Source organism: Dama dama, chromosome 3, assembly GCF_033118175.1.
Source record: "Dama dama isolate Ldn47 chromosome 3, ASM3311817v1, whole genome shotgun sequence".
NCBI lineage: Eukaryota > Metazoa > Chordata > Mammalia > Artiodactyla > Cervidae > Dama > Dama dama.
Window position 1 is genome coordinate 71,547,905 of NC_083683.1, and position 23,687 is coordinate 71,571,591.

Sequence of the window (23,687 nt, forward strand, 5' to 3'; positions counted from 1 at the left end):
AGTTTTCAGCACTAGACCGCCAGGGAAGTCCAATATTTTTTTTTTTTTAATATTTTTTTTTTCTTTTTTTTAAATTTTTTTATTAGTTGGAGGAAATATTTTTATTTTTAAAAAAAAAATCTGTTGAGGGAGCTTCTGAGTTGGGGAACATGTGGAAATGCAGGGACAATGGTACTTGGAAAGGGAATGGAAACTCCCACATACTTTGCCCTTTACATCTCTTCCATTAGGCTGTTCCCTGAATTGTATCCTTTTATAATAAACCAATAATCTAGTGAGTAAAATTTTAAAAACCTGTTGTGTCAAAATAAGTTCCTAATGGCTTAAAGACTTAAACATAAGATATAACACTATAAAACTCCTAGAGAAAAACACAGGCAAAACATTCTCTGACATAAATTGACCAATGTTTTCTTAGCTTAGTCTCCCAAGGGAATAGAAATAAAGCCAAAAATAAGCAAATGGTACCTAATCAAACTTATAAGCTTTTGCACAGCAAAGGAAACCATAAACAAAAAGACAACCCACAGACTGAGAAAAACACTTGCAAATGATGCTACCGACATGGGCTTAATTTCCAAAATATACCAACAGCTCTTATAATTCAATAACAAACAACCCCATCAGAAAATGGGCAGAAGATCTAATTTTTTTTGGCCACACCACACGGCTTGTAGTCCTAAACATTGGACTGCCAGGGAATTCCCCAGAAGACCCAAATAGACATTTCTCCAAAGAAAACATGTAGATGGCACATGAAAAAATGCTCATCACTGCTAATTATTAGAGAAATGCAAATCAAAACAATGAGGTGCCATGTTCCACCAGACAGAATGATCATTTTTTTTTAAAACGTCTACAAATCATCTCTGCTGGAAAGGGTGTGGAGAAAATGGAACCCTCCCACACTGTTGGTGGGAATGTAAGATGATGCAGCCACTATGGTAAACAGTATGAAGGGTCCTCAGAAAACTAGAGTTGCCATGTGACCCAGCAATCCCACTCCTCTGGGCATTTACCTGGACACAACTATAATTCAGAAAGATGGGTGCACCCCCATGTTCAGAGCAACACTATTTACATTAGTCGAGACACGGAAACAAAAATGTCCATCGGCAGATGAATGGATAAAGAAAATGTGGTCTATATATATATATCGACCCCATGGATCATAACCCACTAGGCTTCTCTGTCCACGGGCTTTCCCATCAAGAATACTGGAGTGGGTTGCCGTTTCCTTCATATGCGCGCGCGCGCACACACACACACACACACACACACACACACACACACACACACACACACACTGGAATATAGGCCATTAAAAAGAATGAAATAATGCCATCTGCAGCTGCATGGACGATCGTAGAGGTTACCACACTAAGCAACGTAAGTCGGAGAAAGACAAATACCGTATGATATTACTTACCTGTGGAGTCTAAAATATAACAAATGAACATGTCTGTGAAACAGAAACAGACTCACAATTACAGAAAGCAGGCTTGTGGTTGCCAAGTCGAAGTGGGTATCGGGAAGGGAGGATCGGGAGTGTGGGACTAGCAGATGGAAACTATTATGTATAGAAAGGATAAACTACAAGGTCCCACTGTACAGCGCAGAGCACTATACTCCATACCCTGTGATGGGCCGCAATGGAAACTACATTCAAATTAACAGGAGAAAGTCTGTTGTGTTTGCGTTGTGTCTGCGGAGTCGGTCCCGTTTTCATTCTGTATTTTGCTCATTTGCTGCGGCTCCTGCTGCCCTTTTGTCTTATTATTCTAAACACAGTTCTCTTGTTTCCTCTCTTGTTCACAGGTTATAGTTATTCTTATTTACTCATCATATATTTGACATTGGACTTCCCAAGTGGAGTAGTGATAAAAAAAAATCACCTGCCAATGCAGGAATCCCAGGAGACAGGAGTTCAGTCCCTGGATCGGCAAGATCCCTTGGAGGAGGAAATGGCAACCCACTCCAGTATTCTTGCCTGGAGAATCCCATGGACGGAGGAGCCTGGTGGGCTACAGTCCACGGGGTCACAAAGAGTCAGACACAACGGAGCATGCACATGACGCGATGTTTCACAAGTTTAGCTTGTTAATGCTATCCTTCAGATCTTCTGTACTGCACCCTGTTGTTGGCCTGAGAGGGTATGTTAAAAACTACAGTTCTAAAAACAAAACAAAACAAAAAAACTACAGTTCTAATAGTTGATTCATTCTTGAGTTGAATACTCTGTTCATTAGGTTCCAAACTTTTTTGGTGTCTTTCAAATATATTTAACATTCTCCATCTCTAATTAAAGCCTTAGTTGTAGCCTAGAAAGTCAGACAAACTTTTATTTAAAGTATTTCATCATTTCTGACTTTTTTTAACCCAAATTTTACTATTAGTAATGTGTTTTTAGTTTCCAGACATTTGTCAACTTTAAATAGTTATCCTTTGCTTAGTAATTTCTCATGTTATTGTATTACAGTCATAGAACATGGCTGTGTAACACTGATTCTTTAAAATGTAATATTAAGGCTTCCTTTGTAATTTTGTAAATGGTCATTTTTTGTAAATGTTTTAAACATGCTAAAAAAAAAGTGTGTTATCTGTTAAAAGTAGAATTCTTCATCTATAATATGTTGAGCTTATTAATTGTATTATTCAGATCTTTTATATCTCTGCTTATTGTCTTTCCTTATTTATTTATTATTTTTGTTTTTTTGGCTGCTTCATATCTTAATTGCTGCGAGGCTTGTGGAATGTTACTTCCTTGACCTGGTATCGAACCCTCTTCCCATGCATTGCAAGGTGGATTCTTGACCACTGGACCACCGGAGAAGCCCCTGTTTGTCTTCTAGATCCATCTGTTTCTAAGAGACCTATGTAAAGATTTCCATCTCTAACAGTTGATTTATTTTTTTCTTTCCTGAGTCTGTAAGTTGTTGCTCTGTAGCTGCAAAGTAGGGAGAATCACTGTACTTTTTTTTGGCTGCACAGTGTGTAGGATCTTAGTTCCCAACCAGGGATCAAACCTGTGCCCCCAGCAGTGGAAGCACAGAGTCTTAACCACCGGACCATCAGGGAATTCTCAGTACTTTCTTGTGGGATTATAATGAAAAGTAAGAGTTAATGCATGTAACGCCTATAGAGCATGCTCAACAGAAAGAAGGTACTCAGTACAGTTAACTATTAAAATTTATATATTTTGAGCCTACATTGCTAAACATATTTATTATGGTTATATTTTCTTGTTCTCTTTTTTATTTTACTGTTATGTAACACTCTCTCCTTTGTCCCATTTTTTGCCTTGAATTATATCACATTAAAATCCCGATTTGCTTTCGGTTTATCTTTGCCTGGTAAAACCTTTCCCTTGGTCACAGGTTGGGTTTCCAGGGAGGCCAATTCTAAAGTGGAGATCAGAGTGCAGGCAGTTTATTAATGAGTGCTCTTGGGATCAACACTTGCAAGAAAGGAGGGAAGCAGGATTGGACAGGAGAAGTTGGACTGCTGAGCAGCCACAGTGCAATAGCTCATTCTGAAAGGAACTCTGAAAAAAGGTTAATGCCTCTGTTGCAGGGAAACGCTAATTCTGACTCCATGTTGGAACTGTTTCTTTGACTTGCTTTTCGTTGCTTTGGTTATGTCGTTGTTGTTGTTCGGTCGCTGAGTGTGTTGGACTCTTTATGACCCCATGGACGGCAGCACACCAGGCTCCCCTGTGTTTCACTGTCTCCCGGAGTTTGCTCAGATTCATGTCCATTGAATCAGTGATGCTATCTAACCATCTCATCCTCTGCCACCCCCTTCTCCTTTTGTCTTCAATCTTTCCCAGCATCAGGGTCTTTTCCAATGAGTCGGCTGTTTGAATCAGGCGGCCAAAGTACTGGAGCTTCAGTTTAAGCATCCGTCCTTCCAATGAATATTCAGGGTTGTTCTCCTTTAGGATGGACTGGTTTGATCTCCTTGCAGTCCACAGCCCGCTCAAGAGTCTTTCTGGCACCACAGTTTGAAAGCATCACTTCTTCAGTGCTTAGCCTTCTTTACGGTACAGCTCTCACATCTGTACATGACTGCTGAAAAAACCGTAGCTTTGACTGTAGGGACCTTTGTAAACAAAGTGGTGTCTCTGCTTTTTAATATGCTGTCTACGTTTGTCAGAGCTTTTTTGGTCAAGCATCTTTTTTTGTTTGTTTATTTTTAGCTGTGCTGGGTCTTTGTTGCTCTGCAGGCTTTTTTCTAGTTGTGGAGTTGGGGCTTCTCATTGTGGCTGCTTCTCTTGTTGCAATTCCTGGGCTCTAGGGCCCAAGTTCAATACTTGTGGTGCATGGGTTTAGTTGCTCAGCAGCATGTGGGATCTTCTTGGACCAGGGATCGAACCTGTGTGTCTTGCATTGGCAGGCAGATTCTTTACCACTGAACCACCAGGGAAGTCCTAGCAAGAGTCTTTTAATTTCATGGCTGCAGTCACCATCCACAGTGATTTTGGAGCCCAAGAAAATAAAATATATCACTGCTTCCACTGTTTCCCCTTCTGTTTGCTTTGAAGTGATGGGACCGATGCCGTGATCTTAGCTCTTTAATGTTGAGGTTTAAGCCAGCTTTTTCACTCACCTCTTCTTTCACCTCTTTTAGTTCCTCTTCACTTTCTGCCATTAGAGTGGTATCATCCACATATCTGAGGTTGTTGATATTTCTCCCAGCAATCTTGATTTCAGTTTGTGATTCATTCAGCCCAGCCTTTGGGAGGATGTTCTCTGCATATAAGTTAAATAAGCACGGTGACCATATACAGCGCTGCACTCCTTTCGCAGTTTTGAACCAGTCTGTTGTTCCATGCCTGGTTCTGACAGCCAGTCAGTTGTTCGTGTTGCTTCTTGGACCACATACAGGTTTCTCAGGAGACAGGCAAGGTGGTCTGGTAGGTATTCCCTTCTTTTTAAGAATTTTCTACAGTTTGTAGTGATGCACACAATCAAAGGCTTTAGCATAGTCAGTGAAGCTGAGGTAGATGTTTTTCTGTAATTCCCTTGCTTTCTCTCTGATCAACGAATGTTGGTGATTTGATCTCTGGTTCCTCTGCCTCTTCTAAACTCAGCTTGCACATCTGGAACTTCTTGGTTCAAGTACTGCTGAAGCCTAGCTTAAAGGATTTTGAGAATACCTTTACTAGCATGTGAAAAGAGCACAATCATAGGCTTATTTGTTATTATAATCATAGATAATGGCCTGCCTCAGAGGACCCTGACCCTCTTCCTGTTAAACTAAAGTACCTTTGTTCAGAACCTTGTCTACCTGTGGATGGCAAGAAGGAAGAAATTAACACATCCCCTGCCTGAGGCCTGTCATTCTAGAAGATATTTGCAAGATTAATGGCCTTTTTCCTTTGTTTCTTCACCTCCCCCCATCTCTGATCTATAACAGAACCTGGCCTCTAGACCCTGATAAAGTGGTTATTTTGAGACATTAGTCTGCCAAAATCATATTCCTTGCCTCAGTATCCCGTCTCTGATTCATTGACCTTGGCCTGTCATGCAGCAAGCAGGAGCAAGCTTAGACTTGGTAACATACTCCCCTCTGGAAAACAAGTGTCTTACCAAAAGGCATCTGACATACTTGCCACTTTCTGCTCAACCAGTCCAATTTACCTGATGTTATTAATATAGCAGATCAATATAGTGATGTTCTGAGAGATGTACAGCTGCAGCTGGTCAGGTCCCTTTAGACCTCTTTTCTCTTTTTTTAATTTTTTCATTCTTTTGGATGTGCCGGGTGTTTGTTGCTGCTCGGGGGCTTTCTCTAGTTGCAGTGAGTGGGGACCTACTCTCTAGTTGCAGTGCGAGGGTTTCTCTTGTTGTGGAGCATGGGCTCCAGGTGCCTGGGCTTCAGTAGCTGTGGCGACTGGCCTAGTTCCCCTGCAGCGGGTGGGATCTTCCTGACCACAGATCAAACCAGCATCCCCTGCACTGGCGGTGGATTCTTAACTACTGGACCACCAGGGAAGCCCCTAGACTATTTTCTGACAAAGGGTAGGAGATTTAACATAGCCCTGGGGCCAGACTGAAAATGTATATTGTTGCCTTTTCCAAGAGAATGTGGACTGTGTCTGTTCTGCTTTCTGATAGGGATGGAGAAGAATGTTTTCCAGAGCTGTGGTTGCATACCATGTGCCTAGTGGTGGTGGTTTAGTCACTAAGTCATATCCAACTCTATATGACCCCATGGATTGGAGCCCGCCAGGCTACTCTGTCCATGGAATTTCCCAGGCAAGAATACTGGAGTGGGTCGCCATTTCTTTCTCCAGGGGATTTTCCCAACCCAGGGATTGAACCTGTATCTCCTGCTTGGCAGGTGGATTCTTTATCACTGAGCCACCTGGGAAGCCCATACCATATACTTAAGGCCTATTTATTTTTCTGCTCTGCAATGATAGCACATATGGAAAAGCATCTGCAACTATGGCTAGTAGTTGGTTTACTTTGCAGTAGTTCACTGCAGTCCTCCAGGATCTATTTGTTTTCTGCAGGGATCAGATTGGTAAATTAAATAAAGATAACAAATGCATCCTTTAGGTCTTTGTTGTCCAACATGGTAGCCCTAGCCATAAGCATCCATTTCAAGAAATCAGAAAAAGAGAACAAATTAAACTCAAAGAAAGTAGAAGAAAGTAAATAATAAAGGTAAGAACTGAAATAAATGAAATGCAAAATAATTATGCAATATTGAAGATCAACAAAACTAAGTTTGTTCCTGTATCAGGAATAAAAAAGGAGACTTCCTATAGATTCTACAGATAACAAGAGGATATTATGAGTAACTTTATTAAAATAAGTTTAAGATTTGGTTGAAAGAGAAATATTCTTAGGAAAACAAACTTACCTAAGCTGATCAAAGAAGTAACAGAAAATTCTGGGGACGTCCCTGGTGGTCCAATGGCTAGAAGTTGTAGTTTCCAAAGCAAGGGGCCTGGGTTCCATCTGTGGTCAGGGAACTAGATCCCACATGCTATAATTAAGAGCTTGCATGCCCCAGCTGAAAAATCGTGCATGCTGCAACTGAAAGATCCCACATAACACAATTAAGACCTGCCGTAGCCAAATAAATAAAAAGAAAAAGAAAAAAAGAAAACCCTGAATGGTTTCATATCACTTAAATAAACTGAATACATAATATAAAGACTTTCCCACAAGAAAATTCTAGATCCTCAGTAGATGTAGTGGTCAATTATTCCATTTAAGGAAGATCTTACAAAAACTTTTCTAGATAATAGAAAAAAAGAAACAATTTCCCGAAAGCCACAACTACTGAAGCCTGAGCACCCTGGAGCCCGTGCTCTGTAGCAAGAGAAGCCCCTGCAGTGAGAGAGTAGCCCCTGCTCACAGCAACGCCGTAAAGACCGGGTAGCAGCCATGAATAAATAAATGTTTTAAAAAGAAACAATTTCTTATTCATTTTATGAGACAATGTAACTTGAACAAATTTATTAAGAAATAGGAAAATTATAGGCCCATCTCTCATTAACTTTGATGCAAAATATTAGCTACACAAAATATTAGCAAACAGAATCCATTGATATGCTAAAATTATACAACATTGTAGTCAGGTAGGATTTATTTCAGGAATTCCAGTGAACACTGGAAAACCAAGTAATATGATTTACTACATTAACAGTATAAAGGAGAAAAATCATATAAACCTCTCAATGAATGTAGGAAAACTATTTGATAAAATTCAACACCCATTGATGATTTTTTAAAAAAACATGGGAATTTCCCTGGCAGTTCAGTGGTTAGGACTCAGTGCTTCCACTGCCAAGGCCCGGGTTTAATCTCTGGTTGGGGAACTAAGATCCTGCATGTGGCATGGCCAAAAAATAAAAGATAAATGTAACCCTCCAGTTCCCTTTCCCACCGGATCTAAACCCTGGTCTCGGTGGTCGTAAGAGGAGCAATAGTAGTACTGAAACTGTGCTCGTCATGTGTGCTGTAGAGCATGTGGGCTAGTTTCAGACAAGGCTGAATAAAAAAAAAAAAAAGATAAATGTAAAAAATTAAAAACAAAAACAAAAACATATTGAGCTTTCTTGGTGGTCCAGCAGTTAGGAATCCTCCTGCCAACGCAGGGGACGTGGGTTCCATCCCTGGTCTGGACACATTCCACATGTCTTGGAGCAACTAAGCCCGTGGGCCACAACTGCTGAAGCCTGGGTACCTAGGGCCAGTGCTCCATGATAAAAGGAACCACTGCGATGAGACGCTCTCACACTGCAGCTCGAGTGGCCTCCAGTCACGAGCTGCAGGAAGCACAAGCAGCAGCAAGGCCCAGCGCAGCCAAGAAATACACAGGCGTGTTAACAAACCAGCAGGAGGTAGGAACTTCTAAAATTTGGTACAGAGCGCTTAGCAAGATCACAGTCCATGGAGCCGCGAAAAGTCAGACACGACTGAAGCAGCTCGGCAGCAGCAGCAGACCTGATTCAGACTGGATTGAAGAGAGAACGGGAGAAACCACCCCAGACGACTAAGGTTGTGTCAGAAGAACCCAAGAGGACCTCCCGCTGGCTCAGTGGTTACGGATCCACGTGCCAGGGCAGGGGACACAGGTTCAGACCCTGGTCGGGGACGATCCCATGTGCCCCAGGGCAACAAAACCTGTTCGGTACAACTAAACCCACGCGACACAGCTGCTGCAGCCCTGATGCCCTATAGCCCGTGCTCCGCAACGAAAGCCACCGCGATGAGAAGCCCAATAATTGCGACTAGAGAGTGGCCACCGCTCGCTGCAGCAAGAGAAAGCTCACACTAACAGTGAAGATCCAGCGCAGCCAAAGATGAATAAATAAATTAATAAATTTTATAGTCAAATTATACCTAGAAGGGCACATCAGACGATAAACTGCCTGTGATAATGAACTAACTTTGTTTTTTTTCTTGTAGTGGTTGGTTTCCTATTACGTACATGTTAACTTTTAAGAAATAAATAAAAACCTTTTAAAAATTAATTACTTAATTTTTTAAAATAAAATAATTGGAAAGGAAAGAAGGAGGGGGTAAGGAAAGAAGGAAGGAAGGGAGGAAAATCTTCAGACCAATTATGTTTTTCTGTGACTTCTACCGAGTAGGCCTCATTCTATCCTGTGGTTAATCCCTCTTTTATGTCACAACCCGTCAGATGTTTGAGGATGTCTCTTGTTTCCTCTTTAGTTTTCTTTTCTCCATCAATGCCTCCAGATCCTCCCACTGTTCTTCAAGTGACTCGCTTAACAATCTCTTCCCTGTTGCCCTGTTTCTTCTGATTGTACATGGTCCAGTTTGTCAAAATGTGAGCCCAAGACGATGAATCAGATGGCAGATGGAGCTCTCACTTACCACATCCCGAACACTGTCTATTAATGGAGCCAAAGACCAAATTAAATGACCCAGCAATTCCATTTCTGGTTATGTACCCAAAAGAATGGAGAAGGGCATGCCACCCACTCCAGTATTCTTGCCTGGAGAACCTCATGGACAGAGGAGCCTCCTGGGCTACAGCCCACAGGGTCGCAGAGTCGGACACGACTGAAGAGACTTAGCACGCACCCAAGAGAAATGAAAACACGTGTCCTCCCCAAAACTTGTACATGAATGCTTATCACAGCAGTATTCCTAATAGCCCAAAGATGCTGAAGGAAACCAGAACGTCATCTCAAAATATGTCTCTTTGACCAAAAAAAAAAAAAAAATATTTGAGTTTAAGGCAATTAAAAACAGCAAACAGAGAAAAAGCTCTCTCTCTGCCCTCCTCCTTTTCTGCCTAAAGGCAGAATATAAATTCTCCTTTACTAGAGACACTCCACAGTCTAGACTCATCAGCCCAGAGATGGCACCAGAAAAATCTGCAGACAAACCTTACTGCGTTGGTTTCCTCCCATTCATTTATCTCCGCATAGTTGGCCACGCTTAGGGGCCTAAAACCCTCTTCGTTTGTCCTAGCATTTCTCCACAGATTTATTGTCTTTTTCTTGAAGATGCCATGTTAACCAGAGTTCGAAGTCACTGCTTCCAGCTACTCTTTGCTGAAGTTTCTCATGTGTGATGTGCATTGCATGTGTTAATAAACTTATTTTTCTCCTGTTAATCTATCTTTTTTTTAAAGAGCTCCAACTGAGGACCTGAGATGGGTAGAAGTAAAGTTCTGCCTGCCCTACAATGGAAACAACCCAAATGTCCATAAAGAGAAAATGATAAACCAAATGTATACACATACAATGTATACATTGTATACAATGTATACAAATGTATACACATACAATGGAATATTATTTGCCCATAAAAAGAATGCTGCTGTTTAGCTGCTAAGTCGTATCTGACTCTTTGTGCCCCATGGACTGCAGCCCACCAGGCTCCTTCTGTCGATGGGATTCTCCAGGCAAGATTACTGGAGTGGGGTGCCATTCCCTTCTCCAGGGGATCTTCCCGACCCAGGGATCAAACCTGCATCTCCTGTTTGGCAGGTGGATTCTTTACCACTGAGCCACCTGGGAAGCCATAAAAAGAATGAAGCACTGATAATTTTCAATTTCAATAAATTTCAATTTAATGTATATTGAAAGCATTATGCTGAATGAAAGAAGCCAGTCAGAAAAGGCCACATTATATATAATTCCATTTTTATGGAGGTCCTGAAATGGATAACCTATAGAGACAAAAAGTAGGTTAGTGGTTGCTTAGCGTCGGGAGAAGGGTAATTAGGGGTAGGAGGATGATATTGAATGGGTATGAGGTTTCTTTTTGAGGTGATGGAAATGTTCTAAAATTGATTATAGTAATGGTTGCACATCATCTGTGAATATACTAAAAATGCTGAATCATATATTTTACTGGATTAATTATGTCATACATGAATCATATCTCAATGTGATTTTTTTTTGGCAGTGCTGGGTCTTCGGGGCTGCTCAGACTTTCTCTAGTGCAGGGAACAGGGGCGGCTGTCTGGCTGTGGTGCACGGGCTTCTCCCTGCAGTGGCTTCTCCGGCTGTGGGTTCACACACCGGCCTCAGCGGCTGCGGCTCCTGGGCTCTGGAGCACAGGCTCAGCAGCTGTGGTGAATGGGCTTGTTGCCCCATGGCATGTGGGATATTCGCAGACCGGGGTCAAACCTGTGTCCCTGCATTGACAGGCAGATTCTTCACCATGTGACACCAGGGAAGCCCTCAGTGTGAATTTTTAAAACAAGCTATTTTTGTTTTTGAAAAAAGCAAGTTAACATTTTTTGTTCAACTTCATCATAGTGTCACTTCGTATGTTGCTGTTACACAAGCTATTACTTTTCTTATTTGAACTGTAGTTGATTTATAGTACTGTGTTAATTACGGATGCACAGGGCCTTCATGGTGGCCCAGTGGTTGAGAATCTGCCTGCCAATGCAGGGGACTCAGGCCGATCCCTGGTCTGGGAACTAGGGTCCTGCATGTCACGGGGCAAGTAAACCTGAGGTCCCCAACTCCGGAGGCCCATGTGTTCGAGGGCCCGTGCTTCCCGACAAGAGAAGCCACTGCAATGGGAAGTCCACAGACAGCAACGAAGACCAGCACAGCCAAGAGTAAAAATTAATCAATAATATATAAATTTCAGGTGTCCAGCAGTGTATTTCAGTTACATATATTCTTTTTGAGATTCTTCTGCATTGTAGGTTATTACAAGATACTGAATATAGTTCTCTGTGCCTGTCGCTCGACCGTGTCTTACTCTTTGTGGCTCCATGGACTGTAGCCCACCAGGCTCCTCTAATGGGGCTTCCCAGGCAAGAATACTGGAGTGGGGTGCCATTTCCTACTCCGAGGGATATTCCACCTTCCCAGGGATTGAACTCACTTCTCTTGCATCTCCTGCGTTGGCAGGTGGATTCTTCACCACTAGCGCCACCTGGGACAGTACTCTTGCCTGGAAAATCCCATGGACTGAGGAGCCTGGAGTCCATGGGGTCGCTCACAGTCGGACACGACTGAGCGACTTCACTTTCACTTTTATGCAATGGAGAAGGAAATGGCAACCCACTCCAGTGTTCTTGCCTGGAGAATCCCAGGGACGGGGAGCCTGGTGGGCCGCCGTCTACGGGGTCGCACAGAGTCGGACACGACTGAGCGCCTTGGCAGCCCCAGCAGCAGCCCCCTGGGAAGCCCCGTGGTGTCCTGTGATATCAGGGAATCCTTGTTGCTTGTCTACTCTATGTCTAGGGTGTGTATCTGTTAATCCCGTACTCCTAGTTTATCCCTCCACCCCTTTAGAAATGTTTGTTTTCTAAGTCAGTGAGTCTGTTTCTGTTTTGTAAATATGTTCATTTGTATTAGTTTTCAGATTCCACATATGTGAAATCACATAATATTTATCTTCCACAGGCTATAATTAAACCAGCCTTACTTGTTCATCAGTTACGAATTAGAGGCCTGAGTGAGTGAGCTTTCATTTATCTAGGCTAACTATCATCTTGTTGAGAGTCATCGTTCTTCTGGTCATTCTATTGCCTTTGGATTCTAATTATGTTTTCCACTGTGCAAGCTATCTGAAAATCAGGTCACTTCAATTCAGTTTTTTTATTCATTATTTATACTCAAATACTGGATTATTCCAATAGAGTCTAATCTCCAGTTTTGCCTCCCACAGTCCATTCTGTTTACTGCAGTTTGTGATGTTTAAACAAAACAAAACAGGGACTTCCCTGGTGGTCCAGTGGTTAAGGCTGGGCTTCCAACACAGGACATGAGTTCAATCCCTGGTCAGGGAAGACCCCATATGCCTTGTGGCCAAAAAATAAAATTTAAAAAACAAACAAACAAAAAAATAGACTATCAGATCACTCCCTTGTTTAAATCTTTTAAAGGATTTTCATTGCCTTCAGTATAAAGGGCAAACTCCTTAACTGGCTTACAAGACCCTACACTGACCTGGCCCAGTCTTCCAGCTTTATTCCTCACCACTTCTATCCTCCTCTCTGTATCTGCCACAGACTGACTCTTTTCTCCCAACCTCCAAATAAGGAACATTTTTTCTTTCACCGACTATTTTCTGAGCCCCACTATATCGCCAGGCGCTGTTCCTAAGCTCCCACGGCACTCAGAGCCCATGGATAAAGAGGTAACAGACAGGCACACCCGTCACCGCGACATGGAAAGAGAAGACAGCGAACGCAGAGCCCATGCAAGAGTGAGAGAGCCGGGTGCGTGTGCGGGGGATGTGGCAGCCGGGTCTGGTTTGGGGATCCCGCGAGTCCTCAACAAAACAAAAATGAACCCAAAACAGTAACTAGTAGGCAAAACCAAAAAATCATGGGCAGCATTTACAACAAGGTATCCCCACGAACCCCAGATACAAGCAGTGAGAATGACCACCGGAAACCACCAGACCTGCTGGTTACGGGTGTCTGCGGAGCAGGGGAAAGCGGCGTGTCAGAGAAACGCGAGAACAGGAGGCGCTCCGAAGAGAAAGCCTGGCCGGCCAGCCTGACAGCCGCGGTTGCCACTGAGAGAAGTTCTGCGCCCCCCAGTGGTGGATAGAGGCAAGGGCCCGCACATTTAGTAAGAACAGAAGTGAGGGGAAAGTCGCTCAGTCGTGTCCGACACTTTGCGACCCCATGGACTGTACAGTCCGTGGAATTCTCCAGGCAGAATACTGGAGTGGATAGCCTTTCCGTTCTCCAGGGGATCTTCCCAACCCAGGGATCAAAGCCAGGTCTCCTGCATTGCATGCAGTTTCTTTACCAGCTGAGCCACAAAGGAAGCCCAAGAATGCTGGAGTGAGTAGCCTATCCCTTCTCCAGTGGATCTTCGAGACCCAGGAATCTGGAGTTCGGGGTAATTCTCACATTAAGTATTGTTATTCATGGGCTGCTCAAGTGGCCTAGTGGTAAAGAACCCACCCCAATGCTGGAGACTAAGAGATACATATTGGATCCCTAGTTGGGAAGATGCCCTGGAGGAGGGCATGGCAACCCACTCCAGTGTTCTTGCCTGGAGAATCCCATGGACAGAGGAGCCTGGTGGGCTACAGTCCATAGGGTCGCACAGAGTCGGACACGACTGAAGTGACTTAGCATCAGCACCCCTTTGAACTCTCCAAACTGACCATCAGGGCTTCCTTTTAGGGTAGGTCTTATACTGAAGAAAGACTGCTGACAGAGGAATCAAAATTGAGAAGGACAGGGTCAACAGAGACAATGGAAGAGAAGGTCTGGAGAAAAGTGGGGTGGGGGTACGAAGCTGGAAAATCTGAGAGCAAGCCACTGTATATTTGCTGCTGCAGCAGCTAAGTCACGTCAGTCGTGTCCAACTCTGTGCGACCCCATAGACGGCAGCCCCCCAGGCTCCCCCGTCCCTGGGATTCTCCAGGCAAGAACACTGGAGTGGGTTGCCATTTCCTTCTCCAATGCATGAAAGTGAAAAGTGAAAGTGAAGTCGCTCAGTCATGTCGGACTCTTCGCGACCCCATGGACTGCAGCCTACCAGGCTCCTCCGTCCATGGGATTTTCCAGGCAAGAGTACTGGAGTGGGGTGCCATTGCCTTCTCCGACTGTATATTTGAATACTACATCTAAGCAACAAGCGAGAGAGCATTGTCTAGATCGGAAAGCTATCTGAACAAATCCTTCAGAAAATTAAGTTCTGGTTAAAATGAGCAACAGAAAGTATCAGCTTAACTACTATCCAAAATTACTAAAAGAATAAAAAGAGTCAGGGACTTCCCTGGTTGTCCAGTGGTTAAGAATCTGCCTTCCAACTTAGGGAGCTCAGATTCAGTCCTGGTCAGGGAACTAGGATCCTGCAAGCCGCACAGTGTGGCCAAAGAAAAAGTATGGGGAAGGAAGTCAAACAAATAAACACACAAATAATGTGTTTTAGAAAGAAGAAAAAGAGGTAAAATTTTAAAGTAAAAAGAAGTGAAGTAAAAGAATTCAAGAGAAAATGAAAATATTAAAACAAATAAGGAAGATATAAAATCCTTGGCTCATGTTTTCTTTTTCTTTCTTTGGCCATAACACTTGGCTTGTGGGAACCTAGTTCCCTGACTAGGGATAAAACCCGTGTCCCCTGCATTGGGAGCACAGAGTCTTTTTTTTTTTTAATATTTATTTACTTAATTTTATTTGGCTTCACCAGGTCTTAGTTTCGGCACACAGAATCTTCAGATGCAGCATGTGTGATCTCGTTCCTTGAGCAGGGATTGAACCCTGGCTCCTTGCGTTGGGAGCACAGAATCTCAACCACTGGATCACCAGGGAAGCCCTGATAATGATTTACTTTTAAATAAACATTTGATTTCATTTGGTTCCACTCATTGCTATTTTTTTTTTTCACTCATTGCTATTTTTAAACAACTTTATTGACATATAATTGACAGTGAACTGCAAGTGTATAAGTTGATGCCGCGTGCTCAGTTGCTTCAGTATTGTCTGACGTTATGCAACCCTATGGACTGTAGCCCACCAGTCTCCTCCGTCCATGGGATTCTCCAGGCAAGGATACCAGAGTGGGCAGCCTTTCCCTTCTCCAGGGGGTCTTCCCGACCCAGGGATCGAACTCCAGTCTCCTGCACTGCAGGCGGATTCTTTACCAGCTGAGCCCCCAGGGAAGCCCGTATAAGTTGATAAGCTTTGACAAATGTCTATGAGGGCAGAATCACAGTCAAGGTAATGAAGGTGTCCATGACTGCCACAGCTTCCTCGGGAGCACTTATTCCTAATGCACCACTTGGGTGTGGGGGCCACGTGCCCTCCGTGTGGGGACTCAGTGGCGTGGGGCTTGCCCTGGGGGCAGTGATGTGCCTCAGTGGCGGCTGGGGGGCTGCTCCCTCAGGCAGCACTCCTGGTTAATTCCTCCTCACCCCTGACCCTCAGCCAGCATCAGGCCGCTCTTAGAAGGCCTCTCTGACACCGCTGAACGAGCGGCCGCTGCTGCTCTGCTCTCCCAGGGCGCCTGCCCCACTACTGGGCTCCTTTCACAGTTACCGATGGTTTCATTGACTTCTTTTCCAAATAGATTATAAGCTTTCTGAGGGCACAGACCATCTCTGTGTTGGCAGCACTATATCCCCCGTACCTTGAGCATAGCAGGCCTTCAAGAAACATTTTTGAATGAATGAATGAATGATCACTCAGCATTTTAAGATGTCGAAGATGAATAAACATTGGATCCTGCCCCCTCCCACATAACCTAACGGAGGAACATACAGGTAAATAGATCCAGTGAAAGTGAAAGTCTCTCAGTCGTGTCTGACTCTTTGAGAGTCCATGGACTATACCGCCCATGGAATTCTCCAGGCCAGAACACTGGAGTGGGTAGCCTTTCCCTTCTCCAGGGGATCTTCCTGACCCAGGAATTGAACCAGGGTCTCCTGCATCGCAGGCAGATCCTTTACCAGCTGAGCTGTCAGGGAAGCCCTTACCTTCTACTAAGTGCTGTCTGTGCTGTTATGGAGTACAGAATCCTGCAAGTAAGAGGACTGGTTATCTGTTTCTGCAGGGGACAGGACCTGAGAAGGTTTCAGGATGGAAAGGCAAAAAGATATGACACTGAAAGATGAACTCCCCAGGTCTGTAGGTGCCCAATATGCTACTGAAGAAGAGCGGAGAAATAACTCCAGAAAGAATGAAGGGATGGAGCCAAATCGAAAACAACACCCAGTTGTGGATGTGACTGGTGATGGAAGCAAGGTCCGATGCTGTAAAGAGCAATATTGCATAGGAACCTGGAATGTTAGGTCCATGAATCAAGGCAAATTGGAAGTGATCAACAGGAGATGGCAAGAGTGAACATCGACATTTTAGGAATCAGTAAACTAAAATGGATTGGAATGGGTGAATTTAACTCAGATGACCATTTTATCTACTACTGTGGGCAAGAATCCCTTAGAAGAAATGGAGTAACCCTCACAGTCAACAAGAATCCGAAATGCAGTACTTGGATTCAGTCTCAAAAATGACAGAATGATCTCTGTTCATTTTCTTTTTTTTTTTTCCTTTTTGTTCTTTTTTAAAAATATGGAACGCTTCACGAGTTTGCGTGTCATCCTTGCGCAGGGGCCATGCTAATCTTCTCTGTATCGTTCCAATCTTAGTATATGTGCTGCCGAAGCGAGCACTCTCTGTTCATTTTCAAGGCAAACCATTCAGTATCACATTAATCCAAGTCTATGCCCCAACCAGTAATGCTGAAGAAGCTGAAGTTGAATGGTTCTATGAAGACCTCCAAGACCTTCTAGAGCTAACACCCAAAAAAGATGTCTTTTTCACCATAAGGGACTGGAATGCAAAAGTAAGAAGTCAAGAGATACTTGGAGTAACAGGCAAATTTGGCCTCGCAGTACAAAATGAAGCAGGCAAAGGCTGACAGAGTTTTGCCAAGAGAACGCACTGGTCATAGCAAACACCCTCTCCCAACAACGCAAGAGATGACTCTAAACATGGACATCACCAGATGGTCAATACTGAAATCAGATTGATAATATTCTTTTTTTTAATATATATATATATATATTCTTTGCAGCCAAAGATGGAGAAGTTCTGTACAGTCAGCAAGAACAAGACGGGGAGCTGACCATGGCTCAGATCATGAGCTCCTTATTGCCAAATGCAGACTAAAATCGAAGAAAGTAGGGAATACCATTAGACCATTCAGGTATGACCTAAATCAAATCCCTTACGATTTTACAGTGGAAGTGACAAATAGATTCAAGGGATTAGATCTGATAGACAATGTGCCTGAAGAACCATGGATGGAGGTTCGTGATGTCGTACAGGAGGCAGGGATCAAGACCATCCCCAAGAAAAAGAAAGGCAAAAAGGCAAAATGATTGTCTGAGGAAGCCTTACAAATAGCTGTGTAAAGAAGAGAAGCGAAAAGCAAAGGAGAAAAGGAAAGATATACCCATTTGAATGCAGAGTTCCAAATAATAGCCAGGAGAGATAAGAAAGCCTTCCTCAGCAATCAATGAAAAGGAATAGAGGAAAACAATAGAATAGGAAAGACTAGAGATCTCTTCAAGAAAATTAGAGATACCAAGGGAACATTTCATGCAAAAATGGGTACAATAAAGAACAGAAATGGTATGGACCTAACAGAAGCAGAGGCTTCCCTGGTAGCTCGGACGGTAAAGCGTCTGCCTACAATGTGGGAGACCCGGGTTTGATCCCTGGGTTGGGAAGATCCCCTGGAGAAGGAAATGGCAATCCACTCCAGTGTTCATGCCTGGAAAATGCCATGGACTGAGGAACCTGTTGGGCTACAGTCCATGGGGTCGAAAAGAGTTGGACACGATTGAGCAACTTCTCTTCTTTTCATTAACAGAAGCAGAAGATATTAAGAAGAAGGGGCAAGAATACACAGAAGAACTATACAAAAAAGATCCTCATGACCCAGATAATGACAATGGTGTGATCACTCACCTACAGCCAGACATCCTGGAATGTGAAGTCAAGTGGTCCTTAAGAAGCATCACCACGAACAAAGCTAGTGGAGGTGATAGAATTCCAGTTGAGCTATTTCAAATCCTAAAAGATGATGCTGTGAAAGTGCTGCACTCAATATGCCAGTGAATTTGGAAAACTCAGCGGTGGCCACAGGACTGGAAAAGGTCAGTTTTCATTCCAATCCCAAAGAAAGGCAATGCCAAAAAATATTCAAACTACTGCACTACTGCACAACTGCACTCATCTCGCATGCTAGCAAAGTGATGCTCAAAATTCTCCAATCGAGGTTTCAACAGTACATGAACCGAGAACTTCCAGATGTTCAAGCTGGATTTAGAAAAGGCAGAGGAACCAGAGATCAAATTGCCAACATCTGCTGGATCATCAAAAAAGCAAGAGCGTTCCAGAAAAACATCTACTTCTGCTTTATTGACTATGCCAAAGCCTTTGAGTGTGTAGATCACAACAAACTGGAAAATTATTAAAGAGATGGGAATACCAGACCACCTGACCTGCCTCCTGAGAAATCTATATGCAGGTCAAGAAGCAACAGTTAGAACTGACATGGAACAACAGACTGGTTCCAAATTGGGAAAGGAGTACATCAAGGCTGTATATTGTCACCTTGTTTATTTAACTTATATGAGGAATACATCATGTGAAATTTTGGGCTGGATGAAGCACAACCTGGAATCAAGATTGCTGGGAGAAATGTAATAACCTCAGATATGCAGATGACACCCTCTTATGGCAGAAAGCAAAGAACTAAAGAGACTCCTGATAAAAGTGAAAGAGGAGAGTGAAAAAGTTGGCTTAAAACTCAACATTCAAAAAGAAAAAAAAAAAACTCAACATTCAAAAAACTAAGATCATGGAATCTGGTCCCATCACTTCATGGCAAATAGATGGGGAAACAGTGGAAACAGTGACAGACTTTATTTTGGGGGGCTCCAAAATCACTGCAGATGGTGGCTGCAGTCATGAAATTAAAAGATGCTTGCTCCTTGGAAGAAAAGCTATGACCAACCTAAACAGCATATTACTTTGCCGACAAAGGTCCATCTTAGTCAAAGCTATGGTTTTTCCAGTAGTCATGTGTGGATGTGAGAGTTGGACTATAAAGAAAGCTGAGCACCGAAGAACTGATGCTTTTGAACTGTGGTGTTGGAGAAGACTCTTGAGAGTTCCTTGAACTGCAAGGAGATCCAACCAGTCAATCCTAAAGGAAATCAGTCCTGAATATTCATTTGAAGGACTGATGCTGAAGCTGAAACACCAATACTTTGACCACCTGATGGGAAGAACTGATTTATTGGAAAAGCCCCTGATGCTGGGAAAAATTGAAGGCAGAAGGAGAAGGGGATGACAGAGGATAAGATGGTTGGATGACAAAACCAACTTGATGGACATGAGTTTGAGCAAGCTCCAGGAGTTGGTGATGGACAGAGAAGCCTGGTGTGCTGCGGTCCATGGAGTGGCAAAGAGTTGGACCCAACTGAGCAACTGAACTGACTGACTGATCTGTTTCTGCAGGGGCAGGGTCTGAGAAGGTTTCAGGGTGGAAGCAATGCTTGAGTTAAGGTGACTAAACTAGGATAGATACTTTTGGTTATTGTAGTCTGATTAATGACCCCCAAAGCTGTCCAGATCCTAATCTATGAAGGCTGTGAATATGTCACCTTACATGGTAAAAGAGACTTTGAAGATGTGATGAAGTTAAGAATCTTGAGACTGGAAAATTATCCTGCTTTATCTGGGTTGGCCCAGTGAGATCACAAGGATCTTTACAAGAAGGAGGTATGACTGTCAGGGAAATCTGAAGATGCTACGGTGCCGACCCTGAAGAGGACAGAAGAGGCCACGCAGCCAAGGAATGCAGACAGCCTGTGGAAACCGGGAAAGGGAAGAAAGTGGATTCTCCGTGAGCCTCGAGAAGGAACTCAGCTCTACTGCTCTTTTTTTTTCTTCCTTTTTTATGGCCGCACCATGAAGCTGGTGGGATCTTAGATCTCTGACCAGGAGTCAAACCTGGGCTCCTGACAGTCAAAGTCTGGAATCCTAACCACTGGACTGCCATGGAATTCCACTTTTAAATCTTTGTAATCAATCTTTTATTAGAGCATAATTGATTTACAATATTGCACTAGTTTTTGCTGTGAATCTGTAATACATACATCCCTCCTCTTTAGCGTCTTTTTCCATTAGGCCATTACACAGTATTGAGTAGAATTCCCTGTGCTAATCAGTAGGTCCTTACTAGTTACTAGTTATCTTACTAGTTATGTTTTACATATAGCGGTGTGTATGTGTCAATCCCAGGCTCCCAATTTATCCCTCCTCCTCCACTCTCCCCACTAACTGTAAGCTTGTGTTTTACATCTGTGACTGCATTTCTGCTTTGTTAATAGGTTCGTTTGTATCGCTTCTTTAGATTCCACATGTGAGCAATATTATTCTGCTGCTATCTTGATTTTAGCTCTGTATGACTCATTTCAGACTTCTGACATTTAGAACTGTAAGATAATAAATCTATGCTGTTTTAAGCCATTGACTTTGTGGGAATTAGTTACAACAACCATGGGAACTAACACAACAGTCGACAACCTGAAGCCTTCCTATGTGACTTCAAACATTATACCTCTGTAATGTAGGTGAGAGGCGGTAATGGTGAGACCAGGGCCCACAGCCTGGAGGCAACTACAGCAGTTTCTTGAAAATCCTTCTAGAACTGTTCCATGTACAAACATCGCAAGTGTATTTAAAAATTTTTTTTGCAAATTTGTTTTTGTTGGTTTTTTGGCTGCACTGGGTCTTTGTTGCTGCGAGAGCGCTTTCTCTAGTTGCAGCGAGTGGGTGTTACTCTGCAGTCCTGGTGCAGGAACTTCTCATCGTGGGGGAGGGAGGGCTTCTCTTGTTGCAGAGCGCGGGCTCTCGAGCAGGCAGACTCAGGAGTCGTTCACAGGTTTGGTTGGCCCGTGGCTTGTGAAATTGTCCTAGAGCAGGGATCAAACTCGTGTCCCCTGCATTGGCAGCTGGATTCTTAACCACTGAAAGTTGCTCAGTCATGTCCAGCTGTTTGTGACCCCATGGACTATACAGCCCATGGACTTCTCCAGGCCAGAATACTGGAGTGGGCCTTCTCCAGGGGATCTTCCCAACCCTGGGATTGAACCCAGGTCTCCTGCGTTGCAGGCGGATTCTTTACTGGCTGAGCCACCGGGGAAGCCCTCAACCAGTGAACCAACATGGCCGTCCCGTTTCTTTATTTTTTTTCCCCCGTCTCTTTATGACAATTTAAAGGTTAGTAGGGATGCATCCTTCTTATCGAAGGAAGGCATGTTGTGTTTATACTGAAATGATCTTCTCTAGATAAAATTGCCCCTAGAGGAGAGAGGGGCAATTTACTTCTTCAGCCCTGATCCTGTGCTGATTAAACAATCCTGTTTTTAACTTTGGTCTCCTGAGTTAAGCCACTTGCCTGGAGGGACGGACTCACAGAAGTAACTGATGTTGATTCTTTTGTTAGGGATAGGTGTTATTAGAAATACATACACAGATTGGCACCTTCACTTTAGGAGACAGCTGAACAAAGAATAAATCTGGGCCTTTTTATTGTGTTTAATAATTAGAAAAAAAAAGAGAGCAGGAGTAAGCAGAAAGCCATGCCCTTCATACAGAAGGTGAGGTCCGTTTGGACTATGCCAAGTTGGAAGGTAACAGCACTAGGGGCTAGTCGCAGCCAGGCTGCATGCCGCACCGATGGAGCAGAGAGGCCGGGAGGGAAAGACCTCAGAGGGTTTGGGGAGCAGTCTTCTTTGCTTCTGGAGCTATTCTGCAACCATAGCACCAGTGTGTGGGCTGGTTTGCTTTGTTTTTTACTTTTTCCGAAATATTTTTCAAACTGTGCTCCTGGGACCCCTAGAGGTTGTGCCCTCAAAGAGCTTACAATCAGCCTGGAAAGAGAGACAAACCATTAGTAACCTTACAGGGAGACCAATGCCGGGGCAGGTGCAGCCACCTCTTTCGAGGTGTCAGAGACACTTCTGAGAGTATGTGGTCTTGGCTGAGGGTCAAGGGTGAGATGGCATTAATCAGGAGTGCAACCTAGGGACCACTGACTATGAAGCCTCGGCAGTCAAGATAATGTGGTATTGGATGGAATAAAGAGAGACAAATAGATCAATGGAACAGAAGAGCCCAGAAATAGTCCTCCAAATATACAGTCAAGTGATTTTTGAGAAAGGTGCAAAGGGAATTCAAGAAAGTAGTCTTTTCAACAAATAGCGCTGGGAGACGACCCTGGTGGCTCAGTGGTAAAGAATCTGCCTGCCAGTGCAGGAGACACAGGCTCAATCCCTGGTCCAGAAAGATCCCACATGTCTTGGAGCAACTAGGCCTGTCTGCCACAACGACTGAACCTGCGCTCCAGAGCCCGGGAGCTGCAGTTACTTTGCCCACATTGCCGCAACTTCTGAAGCCACACCCTAGAGCTGGCGCTCCATGAGAGAAGTCACTGCAATGAGAAGCCTGAGCGTCACAACGAAGACCCATCAAAGCCAAAAATAAATAAATAAAAGTATTAACTAAATAAATAAAAACAAAGTGCTGGAACAATGGAATGTCATTAAGCAAAAAAAAAAAAATTCAATATTTACCTCATACTGGACACAAAAATTAATTTAAATGCATCACAAGGACTTCCCTGGTGGTCCAGTGGTTAAGACTCGACCCAGTGCTTCCACTGTGGGGGGCATGGGTTCAATCCCTGGGCAGGGAACTAAAGATCCCGCATCCCACAGGCCGCAGGGTACAGCCAAAAATTTTTGAATAATTAATTAAATGTATCACAGACCTGATGTAAAACCTATATGTACAAAGCTTCCAGGAGAAAAGCTTTGTGACACCGAGCAAGGAAAATGTCTTAGATTCAACACCAAAAGCGGGATCCATAAAAGAAAACAAACCTGATTAACAAAATTAGTGACCTCTGCTTTTAGAAGACACTGCTCAAACAATGAAAGGGTAAGTGGAAGAAAAAATACGCACATTGTATATTTGATAAATGATTTGCATTCAGAATAAGGGACTTGAAAAACTCAGTAATAAAAAAACAAGTAATCTGTGGTATAAAATATCAAATTATTATGTTATGCATCAAGAACTAATATAGTGTTGTAGGTCAATTATACTTTAAAAACAAAGGAAAAAACTCAGAAAAAGATTAGATTTGTGTTAACCAGCTTGGGGGGTGGGAG

At 43.4% G+C, this 23,687-nt stretch overlaps 2 non-coding genes across 2 annotated transcripts; one reads left to right on the forward strand and one right to left on the reverse strand.

The window, feature by feature from the left end:
• Positions 1 to 7,883: 7,883 nt before the first annotated feature.
• Positions 7,884 to 8,009, forward strand: LOC133049384 (small nucleolar RNA SNORA61). Its single transcript, XR_009691303.1, has one exon. It is a non-coding gene; the product is annotated as a small nucleolar RNA SNORA61 (small nucleolar RNA).
• Positions 8,010 to 16,998: 8,989 nt separating this feature from the next.
• On the reverse strand, positions 16,999 to 17,105 carry LOC133049492 (U6 spliceosomal RNA). The gene has a single exon (XR_009691339.1). It is a non-coding gene; the product is annotated as a U6 spliceosomal RNA (small nuclear RNA).
• Positions 17,106 to 23,687: the final 6,582 nt, after the last annotated feature.